This window comes from Akebia trifoliata, chromosome 9, assembly GCF_017979445.1.
Source record: "Akebia trifoliata isolate Shusen 1 chromosome 9, ASM1797944v1, whole genome shotgun sequence".
NCBI classification, from domain to species: domain Eukaryota; kingdom Viridiplantae; phylum Streptophyta; class Magnoliopsida; order Ranunculales; family Lardizabalaceae; genus Akebia; species Akebia trifoliata.
In genome coordinates, this window is record NC_141383.1 from 4,588,518 (window position 1) to 4,600,768 (window position 12,251).

At 32.9% G+C, this 12,251-nt stretch overlaps 1 pseudogene; it reads right to left on the reverse strand.

Annotated features, from left to right (window-relative positions):
- Window positions 1–656: 656 nt before the first annotated feature.
- LOC147394160 (pentatricopeptide repeat-containing protein At2g01510, mitochondrial pseudogene) lies at window positions 657–3,374 on the reverse strand (annotated as a pseudogene).
- Between the last annotated feature and the right edge of the window lie 8,877 nt (window positions 3,375–12,251).

Sequence of the window (12,251 nt, forward strand, 5' to 3'; positions counted from 1 at the left end):
CTTAGAACAAGAAGAAAAATAAGAAAAAAGAAAGAAGGAAAGAAAGAAGGAAATAAGATCAAGGTGGGGAGAACATTTAATTTTATCGTTTTTTACTACTTGTACCCTCAATCCTAGTTCTACCTCTTCTACCTCTCTCACTCTAAGCTCTTTGCTTTTAAAGTTCAATTTTACCTTAAGCAATGTAGTATAGATTTCTTTTTCTTCCTTTGGCTAGCATGGGTTAAAAGTTAATCCCCTTTGTGGGGGATCTTTACCAACTATAAGTCTATTTGGGACTTTAAGTTTCTTGTAATTGTCTTCATTTCTTTACTTACTAGTTCATTTAAATTTTAAGCAAGTAGTGTAATTACTTTTCATGACTAATGAAAAAGAGAGTAATTCCTCCATTTGAGGTAATCTTCTCTTTTTTAAGTTCATTATAAATTCTATAGGGAATATTTACTTTCCAATGTTCTTTTGACTTACTTGCATCCATGTAGTGTAAGCACTTTCAATGGCTAAGAAGGAAGAAAATAATTCCTTCATAAGAGCTAATCTCTCCTTTATAAAACCATAATAAATTCCTTGAGGAACCCTTGCATGCACACACTTCTGCACACACCACACCTCTTTGTCTTAAAATGCAAAAAATCTAAGAAAGATATCTTCATGGATTAGCACTTGAAACTCAAAGCATACAAAAAAATGTCCCTTATGGACACATTTTAGATACTTTTGCATACATTCATCTCTTGCATTCTAACTTAAAAACTCTCTTTAAAAAACAGTCTCTTAGTTTTCACCTTTGGCTAATGGATGGTAACCATCAACTTGATTATTGAGATGAGGTGTCTTAACACCTTCCTTATCTCACAACCAAACTTCATTACCCGAACCTCTAAGGGTAGACCAGATTTGAGTCGCCAACTCCTTGGAAAATTGATTTTCAAAACTGTTTTTATGGTTACCATCCACACCTTAAACTCTTTGAATGGTGGTGACTCCCAAACCCAAGTTTAGATGAGGTTTAAACCCAGATCTGATTTATAACCGACGGCCTAGATTATATATAAAAAAATGTACTTTTCATTATATAAAAAATCCTAATAAAATAAATATTTGGGGACATTGTCCCATTCAGGGATGGGATCAACTCTAAATACCCCAACAATCCCGCATAGATTCAAGATATTTATCAAAGCAACGTTGATGAAATATCAACCCAATGCAAGATCCAATTTGACTCCGACTCAACTTGAATTGCCAAATACACCCAGCAAGTATCCATCTCTTTCAATCAGATTGCCATTCTTGCTTAGATTATCTCGAAAGTAAACTCGATTAGTAATGTTGAAGTTAAAAGATCACTATCTGTGACATTATAAACTTGGATGGATTCCCCTCAAACCACCTCTCTCGTAACATTATTGCAGTTCTTGCAATCTCTACCTTGCAAATAGGCCATGTTACATCGAAGAAGAATCAACTCTTTATCATGTAATCACCAAAAATCATTGCACGAGCAAACACCATCTTTAAAATTGTGGAAACGATTCTTATCTCTCATAACAATCTCTCTTTTCATAATTCTTGAAGCAAATTTGGAGAAATTATGGCAGTCGTCACAAATCCTCAAGTTCTTCATCACCCTTATGGGAACCTTGTCCCTCACATTGATAAGGCCAAATGCAATGGCGAGCTTCTCACTATGAGTGCCAAGACTGACCTCTTTCTCCTCCATTTCCAAATCATGAAGCACGGAGCTGGTCTTAGGTACATAGCCGATATCTCTAACCAGCTTAATCAACTCCTCCAACACATTGTATATAGTTGAAGTTTGTGGGTGTGATCTGTCTCCCCCATAGAACACATGAATCTCACCATTAGATGCTACAGAGCTGTACCCACCTACTTTCTTCACACCTCTCTTTCTCATCTTCTGCCTCACTCTCTCAACATCATCCCACCTTCCCATTGCTGCATAAATGTTCGATAACAAAACGTGATAAGAACCAATATCAGGAGTTAAATCAAAGAGAATGTCTGCAATTCGTTGACCCAATTCAATATTCCCATGAACCGTACAAGCACCCAATAGGGCTCCCCAGACTCCCGAGTCCGGGTCCATTGGCATAGTTTTTATTAACTTGTAGGCCTCCTCAAGATGTCCTGACCGTCCTAAGAGATCAACCATGCATGCATAGTGTTCAATTCTCAGACGGATATTTCCATTATTGGACCGAACCATGTACTCAAAATAATTCCTGCCTTCGTTTACTAAACCAGCATGGCTACAAGCAGAAAGAACCCCAAGAAATGTGACATAATTTGGTTGTATGCCCTGATCTTGCATTCGAGAGAAAAGAGCCAATGCATTCTCACTATCACCATTTACCGTGTAACCTCCTATAATAGTACTCCACGAAATAACATTCCTCTGAGGCATCTCGTCAAACAGATTTCTAGCTACATTAATACTCCCACATTTTGCATACATATCTAATCGTGCATTGTTGATGAATAAATTTCTATTAAGCTCCTCCTCGACAACAATCCAATCAATCTTTTTCCCAATTTCCAAACACCCCAAATGAGCACAAGCTGAGAGAACACTCACGAAAGTCACCGAGTCAGGCTTAATTCCCATTAAATCCATTTGATGAAACAAGTTGAGAGCCCTATAAGCATGCCCATTTTGCACATAACCGATATCAAAGCATTCCAAGCCACCAAATCTCTCTCAATCATACTTCTAAATAAATAATATGCAGAACCCAATTCGCCAAACTTTACGTACATTATCATCAATTCAGTCCTCGCTCTAGGATCAAAATCGAGACCGAATTTAATAACATGACATTAATTTCTGCTCCTAACCATATATCAGTACACGCCTTAAGCACAAATGGGAATGTGAACTTATCAGGACGAACACCGAGATGGTGCATTTGTCCATAAAGAGCCGTAGAATCATCGAAGAGATCATTTTTTACGTATTCTTTAATCAGAGTGTTCCATAAGAAAGGTCTTGGTTTACCTAATAGAATAAGAGATGAGAGAAGTTGGGTTATGAGGCTGTTTTTAATAGAGACCAGTTGTGAGGAGAAGTGCATGGATTTGCTTGAGTTGGTTGGGGTGTGAAGAGCAATGTTGTAAGAGGGAGGAGAAGGTTTGTTTTTGTGAAAGTGGAGAGAGGTTTGGGTTGAAATGGGTGTTAGCGAGAGAAGAGTATTTATGGGTACAAAAGAGAAGTTTTATGTGGAGAATCGAGTAGGGAACTAATCTTTTCATGATGATCATGAAACCTCCAGAGTGGTATGCATTGATCATCAAATATAAGTACCCATTTTAAATTCAGAAAATTTTAAAATAAAAACAAAATAATAGTGAACTAATTGGAAGATAATTTGTTTAAAATGATTTTAGAATTTATATATTACTGAAAGGTGGCATGTGCAACATGTGTTGACCAGAAAGGACTTATTTGTAATTTAAAATGTAACTTAAGGATGGTTTGAAGATTACATAGTAAAAAGGTATATTTTTATAATTTTGGAAACTAACCAACTTGATTTTCAAGGCTAACGATGTACTATTTCAATTTTTTGAATTTTGAAAAAAATGACCTTTTAATCATATAAAATTTAAGTGTTAAGGTAGGACTTTTTTTGGAATCTAAATTTTAGTGTCTAACCACTCCTACTCCACCTTCTCTCATTATAATAATAAAGATTATGAATTTTTATTTTTCAAATTTTACTATGTTTATTTTTTCCCAGTTAATGGGAATTCGGAACATGAGTATGGTCATGACCATGATTTTAAACATTTTTGTGGAGTAGAATTTCCATTTCCCCAAATCCCTTTTTCCTAATATTTGATATGAAAATCCTATCCACCATGTTCAAACTCTTCTCATCTCCAAGTTTCAAACAATTGATTTCAACCTCTTAAAGAAAATCCTTTTGATTTTTCTACTAAAAATATCATCTTCACGTTACAATCTCGTCGGTTTAAAGTGACTATCTCGTAGGTTAGTTACTTTTGGCGAGATTGTCACTTTAAACCGGCAAAATTGTCACTTGATAAATAGGCGAGATTGTTGTTCATGTTTTGGGATTTAAAATGAATAGTGAGCCAAAATCGGAATTTCGTCAAATTCAACTTACGAAATGGTAATTCACCCTAGATCTTAAGATTTAAGAGGAATAATAAATCTTAAAATGACTGATCTTGAGGAGAAAAATCAAAGGACAAGGCACATTAAATCATTAAATATTTTACTTTGACTTGACCAACTTGACTCCTAACTTTTTTTATTTGACTTGATTGACTTTCGAGTGGAGTTGTGTTTTAAAACTATGGTATCAAAGCACTCACAAAGCTCAAACTAACAATAACATCTTTCAATTTTCCTGTGTTGGAGTAAGGGTGTCAATGGGCACCCAATTAATTAGCCGATGCACTTGAAACCGATTAGTCAATTTTCAGTCCACCATTATGGACCCGATCATTTTTGGATCTGGTTCTGAGTAGCTATCTTACAAACCCGATAAGAAACGGGTCTCATTCAGGTACCCGATTAGTAAATTTATAATATTTATAGTGAAAGTCATAGTCTAATTAAATAAATCTTGAAGTAAATGTACTTAAATTAAAACTAAAATATAAAGTGAACGTGACTTCTTTAATTTTTACCTTTTATCTACGTGAACCTCCATTCATTTTTCACATATTATACAATTTCAACAACAAATAAATGGTCTGCCATACCCTAATTTTCTGTTTTTTTATTCTCAAAAGTTTGATTTTCTTGAAGAATACATCATTAATCCTAATTTTCAAAAGATTACGAATAAATAATTTAGTTTCATCTTTAATTCATTTTTATTTAGAGTAGAGATTGGATCCCTATTTGGATATATAACTTCAAATGATTTTAGAAGATACATAAATTTAATTTTTTTTATAGAACCCAAAAATCAATTAGAGCCCGACAGGGGCCATTAGGGAAAGTTTGGGCATAATCAATTTAGGCATGACAGGAGTACAAACCCACATTTTACAGCCCAAGATGCATATGGTTGAGAAATATTTTTCCGAATTTAGAAGAATTTTGTAGAAGTTGTGGGGCATGTAGTGAGCAACAGTTTTTGCATTTCAGATTATATTTAAATAACTATAATGTCCTTTAAACGACACTAAATGTTAGCCTTTTTTACTTGATTAGGGAAGTGCACGTGTGTTGCACGTGAACATATATAAAGATACAAGTCGTGCAGGAGTGACCTCAAGTTGGAACCCCATATCGCACTAACGTTAAACTAGTTAGGAATCATAGATGTTTTTACACTTGAGAACCTCAGCCTAAGGTCACTTCAGCATCATTCAAGATATAATTCACTATTTTGAATAGCAATTTTAAAGTTCTAATGAGAAAGAATCACATTTTTTTTATCAGTTAAAAAATATATATTGTTCGAATGAGGGATTTCTTACAATCTTACGAAACTCTATTATCGCAAAGCAGATGGCGTGCTAACCAATCATATTCAAACTTTTCTCTATATACATACAAATCTGATTTGTGAAAAAAAAAAAAAAAAGTCTAGAATGACTAAATTCTTTTTTGAAATATCAATGAAGATTATAAATCGAAAAAATAAAAAAGTCCTAAATAATTTCTACACAAATACCAACAACAACAAAAAGTTGTCAGTAAATAATTTCTACCAATCGTATTGAAACTTTTCTCTATTTACATACAACTCCAATTCACAAATCTTTTTTATGCCTATTTTAATAAATAAATAAATAACTCTAGAATGACTAAATTATTTTTTGAAATTTATAATGGAGATTACAAATATAAGAAAATCTAAATGTCCTAAATAATTTCTATATAAAATTTAAAATAAAAAAAATTGTCGTTAAAGAAAATAATCGTTAGAAATAATTTTCAGAATATTGTTTAGAGGAACCAAGGACCAAGACTATGGTTTGGAGTTATACATTTTACAAGTTAGGAAATGTGAATTGTAACTTAAAGGCCTGGGTTCTGTTGATTCATGGAAAATGACTCTTGAAAAAACACACAATCCTAATGATCAGGATATTTCCTCACAATAAGTATCTTTGAGATATTTAGTATTTAGATCATTTGTTTTCAAGAGTCATTTTCCATGGGTCATAGAATCTGTAGAGTAAAATAATAAGAGGACGAACACGGAGACATTAGTTATTTAAGATGTACATATGACCCACAACTTTATCTTTCTAGATGTTGCAAAGGTAATTCTTCGACCTGAAACCCGTGCCTCTTCCCTACGATAAGGTAATCTTTTGTTGCGGTAGGGCCATAGGCAAATTTTTCGAATGATATGACCTAATTCATTTGAACCAAAGTGACAATCTCATACCTCTAATAATTGACTGCCTGACAAGGTGGATCCCGTTAAATAAAAAATCAAACATGTTTATATGGTGTTTGTTATAAAAGCTACCCCCAAAATATGATCACATCTACTGAACTCTTCTTAATGCCACCCTAATGACCACTATTACTCCAACATCTATAACAGAAGAAATGGATCGTGATAGCAAATCTGATACCCAAGAAAGTTGGTCTCCCTCCATCTCTATTTCTCACCATCATAAACTTCTCCCTCCTCAGCCTCAACTGCTATCAACTCATCAGTCATCTTTGTTTTTAAGAAAATATCTTATTCTAAAGCAAAGGAACACACATAAAGTTAGAATGCTCATGAAGCAATTTGAAAATTTGGAGCACCACTCTAACCAAGTCAAACATCAGGACATTGACACACTCATGAAAAGTGTAATCGATGTCAAAAAAATACAAATTGAGAAAATTGTACACATGAAGAGGTTTAGTAGTGAAAATTAGAATAAGAGACCTTGGAAAATTTATAGGATGGTTAAAACCATCGAACCCATCACATTCCATAGTATGGTCAAAGGATTACTACAAGAAATACGTGAAATGGTAAGCGTAAAACTCTTAGAACACCTGACTTGGATCCTAATATGGAATGCATTCTTTCTAAAATGATGCATCGATAGATGACAAGGCATCATTAAAAGAGGTGGGATCACCTTCAACACTAAAAACAGGATTATATTCTATATTTATTTCGTCTCTAGTACTTTCAACTAAATACACATAAAAATCAGGACCAAAAGAAGTTTCCTTTTTAATTCTTTTACTTCTCCTAAGTTCAATAGATTATATTGAATCGTCAACAAATTCTTTAGGTTCATCAATAAATTCAGTTTCAAATTCTTTATTTTTGAAAGTACTACTCAAATTTTTACCAATAATTTTATGATCTATATAAAGGATATTCTCAAAAAATTTTGCATTTCTAGATTTGATAATTACATTAGAATTTAAATCTAGAAATTTATATGCTTTACTATGTTGTGCATAACCAATAAAAATACATTTAGTTGCTTTAGGTCCCAACTTAGGTATTTTAATATCAAGAATTCTAACATAAGTAAGATACTCCCACATTTTAAAATATCTTAATTAGTTTACTATTAAACCAAATTTCAAAAGGAGTCTTGCTACTTTTCTTAAATGGAACTCTATTTAAAGTATAACATGAAGTAAGCAGATCTTCCCTCCATATTTAAAATATAACATGAACTCTATTTAAATTATAAGTATAGCATTTAACATTTTTTCTAGAGTTCTATTTTTTCTTTCTGCTAAACCATTTTGTTAAGGAGTACGAAGGGCTGAAGTTTGGTTAACAATACCATGATTTTCACAAAATTCATCAAAAGGACCTAAAAGGTATTCTCCACCCCTATCGCTCCTTATAATCTTAATAGATTTATTTAATTGGTTTTCAACTTGTACTTTAAAAATCTTAAAATTTTCAAAATCTTCCTTAGTTTTTAACAAATAGACATATATCTAGAAAAATCATCAATAAAAGTTATGAAATATTTCTTTCCTCCTCGAGTAGCAACAAAAAATTTAAGTCACATACATCAATGTAAATTAGTCCAAGAATTTATGTGTTTCTAACAACACTAGGAAATGGTTTTCTAACTAATTTGGCTTGAGCACAAGTTTCACATTTTTCAAATTTATTCAAAAAATCACATTTTGGGATAAGTCTTAAATTAATCATGCTTTTAATAGAAACAGAATTTAAATGTCCTAATCTATCATGCCACAAATTAAATGAGTCAATCAAGTAAGCAGAAGAACTAGAATTCTTATTCATTTCATCGGATACATTTAATTTAACCATCCCATTACAATAATAGACATATCTCAAGAACAACCCATTTTTCAATAATACTAACTTGTCAGATTCATAAACCATTTTTATTCCACTTTTATTCAAAATGTCACCTGAAACAAGATTTTTTCTCATATCAGGTACATGATGAACTTTAATCAAAGTAATCACCTTTCCGAAAGTGAATTTTAAATCTATAATTCCTATTCCAACAACATTTACTATGACTGAAGTGCCAAGTTGGAGTGCCCCTTCATTTATTGCTTCATAAGAAGTAAATGCATTTCTATCTTTGGAAACATAACCAGTTGTACCGGTGTCCAACCACCAACCTTCATCTTTCATCACTGAATTTACTTCAGTGATCATGGCTATGATCTTTCCTCGGTTGCATTCACTTTAGATGGATGTTGTTGATTTCAAAGGCGACATTCTCTTGCAAAATGCCCAGGTTTTCCACAGTTGTAACAAGTACCCTTCTTTTTGGTCTTGTGCTGGCTGTTTTTGGGATCAGATTTCTTCTTGAATTGGTTTTTCTTTTTATATGGTTTCAAATCCTTAATTGATTTGGGTGCTTTAGTATTAGAATCCCCAACCATACATGTTTTAGGATCAATTTCCTTATCAGCCTTTGAATCTCGAAGTCTTAATTCTTCTTCGATTCTAAGAAGACGTTGAAGTTGAGCGAAAGATAATGATTCAGAACCTTGCTGATGTTTCATTTCTTTTTATAGTCATTCCAAGACGAAGGTAATTTAGCAATAATCGAACCCGCTTAAAATTCCTCGTAAAGAGTAATATCGGCAGATTTAAGTTGACTAACAACAAGTTGTAATTCATAAACTTGAGGAAAAATAGGTTTATCGTTCTTCATCTTAAATTTCATAAAATTATCAATTAAGAAAGTTTGATTACCAGATTCTTCAACCCTGTATTTTTTATCTAAAGCATACTAGATTTCCTTAGTCGAAGGGATATTAGCATAAATGTTGTACATGACATCGTTCAGTGCATTCAGAATGTGACCTTTGCATATAAATTCATCATTTTTCTTCTTCTTGCATTCTTCGAATATAACAGATGTTTCTTTTGAATTTGGTGGAGACAATTCGGGTAGATATTTGTCAAGAATATACACAGCATTCAATGTTGTGAGAAAGAATAATACCTTTTGTTGCCAACAAGCAAATTTCGATCCATTGAATCGTTCTAGCCTTACCAAGTCTTGATTCATCATTTGGATTGATGTTATTGATGCTTCCATTTGAAAAATAATGTTTAAAATTATTGGAAAAAATTGTATGGTAGCAATAAAAAAAGATTGATTGTTCTTCAAGTCACATTGTAATTACGCTTTCAAATACCCTTCCGAAATTAAATTGAGAAGGCAAAAAAAATAATGGTTCTAACAAATACGTTCCCAGGATACAACGAAGCCTAGTCTCTCTGTGATCTCTCACTATTTTTTCACTAATAGAAAGAGATCTGAGCACTAAGATATTATGCCCAAGATGAAGAGAGAGAGAGAGAGATTTTAAAATTGCAAGAAATGTGTGATTTTTTAATGTCCATAGAAGGGTTTTAAAATCTAAATTTAAAGAGTGATTATGTATCTTTAAATAGGCACCATCACTGTTAAGGATTCCTGTTAAATAATCACACCCTTCTGGAATAGAAACCAATAGTTGCAAAAACCTTGTTAACTCACGATCAACTCTATTTGACTCATGGTCATACCTAGTGACAATTTATTATCTGGTCAAACCATGTTGACCCGCAATCTTGACCACTCTGAACCACCAATCATCTATCCAACGGTCAATATCAAACCTTGATGGTACACTTAGCAAATAGGAAAGAGCTCCCCAATGCTTTTCGTGACAATGCGTACTTGCGAAGTACAAAGTGCGCCTCTAAAGCGTCCAATGCCCCTTAAACACCCAATCGTCCTTTCGTACATCGCTCGAGCATGCTCATGCGCTAACACAGACGTGACAACGAGCCACCACTACATACAACGAAGTCTTTCTACTAAAATAATAAATATTATAAGCGAGGAATCCTTTATAAGTTTGAGATGAATCTTACTCCTATTTCATGTGGGACTAAAAAAATGTAGGTGTAAAGTTAAGTCTCGATAATACTAAACTTTTTCAAAAAATTTTGAATTCCCTCCAAAACATTTTAAATTTATAAAAGTACAAAAATAGTTTAATGGTACAACTATTTTTAAATAAACTTTTTTTAATTTCAAACTTTTAGAAACTTTAAAATAAATCCTAAACAAATAAATTACTTTTAAGTAAATAAATCAAAACTAGATAGAAAATTTCTAACATTCGAATCAAGAAGTGCAATCATGGAAAGCTCTTCAAATCCATACTATGTGTCCCATCACATCGAGGACAAATGTTGTTTCGTCTCAAACCTCTTTTTCTTTTAGAAAAAATCACATAAAATACCCTAACGAAGTGATTTCTTTCTAAATAGTCCCTAAGTTTTGGGTGGTAGCTTGATGGTCCATTTAATGAACATTTTTATTTCTTCATGGTCCCTCAACCTCATCTTACATCTTTTTAAGGTCAATAGGGTTAAGGTTGACCCAGACCACTGCCCAGACCACCTACAAACGCAAAACAGGAACACCCGAAGCATCCTGAGCAACGACAGAGGAAAGGAAGCTAGGGGGAACATTACAATAAAAACATTACACCCCAAAGAGTCTTGGTAAGAAGCAAGAGAGTCTGTAACCTGATTTCCCTCTCTAAAGACATGGATGAACAAGAAAGCTTGGAAATCAAGGAGCAAACTACCATTTTTCTTATCTTCTTCACATAATTGAGTTTTTCAATGGCAATTGCAATCACTTCCAACAATTTTTTATTGTGGATGATGAATGAAAATCACATATTTTTAATTTCAAACACTTTGATGTTTTTTTAATTTATTTCGATGATTATAACAAAAAATGAATAACAAAGTTGAGATTTCAAAAAATTTACAGTGTCGAGTTTACCACTTTTTATTTATTATCGAGTTCGATATTTTTTATTGTTGAATTCGAAATTTTTTAAAAAACATCGAACACAATAAAAATGTTGAAGTCGACAATAAAAAATGGTGAATTCGGCACTATTAAAATCCACTCATTTTTGTTTTTCGAGTTTTTCCAACTAAAATACATTAAAAAATAACTAAAAACTTGACATAACAACTTGTGTGTAATTTCAAACCAAAAGAACCATCCTTTTTTTTTTTTAATTGAGTATACTTGTAGAGAATAGACCGAGCCCGAATGTAGGCTTTGCCCAATCCATAGACCATGGTTTTATTCAAGGACTAGTTTCGAGGCATGCGCAACACCCACACATCACACACACCAAGTAAGTGAGGGTACACCCTCGTGAGTGGCCCCTAAGGAATTAATCCTCATACTGGGTATCAAAGTCACGACTTAAGGGTATTAACCGTTTATCGGATCGAAATTGCCATTGAGCCAGCCCCTCAGGTTAAAAGAACCATCCTTCTTTAATTTTCATTCAAAAACAAAGCAAAAAAAAAAAAAAAAAAAATTGAAAAACATCTAACTTTTCACATACGTATTCAAAATACTTTAAAATGACTTCTTCTTCCTTCTCAAATACTTTTCATCGGAATAGAGTCTTCGAAACTCAACTGGGATGCTGGAAAAGTTAAACTAAATAGACTAATAAAAAAAGCCCTAACACTTAGGAACTAATTAGAAACAAATCCCTCTATTAGGGTCCTTAAAATAATTCTCTTTTTTTTTTTTTTTAATGTGATTTTAATGATTTAGGCATCAAAGTTCTTTCTACAAGTACCACACGAATGCTCTAGATTCTGGGTGAATTGGTAGTGTCGTGGATCTTGAAGTGTTTGATTGAAAAAAAAATTCCTTACACAAGCTATAGTAATGACAATTCAAACGCAACAAACTATGAACAATAGTGAATCACATGATCTGCTTTT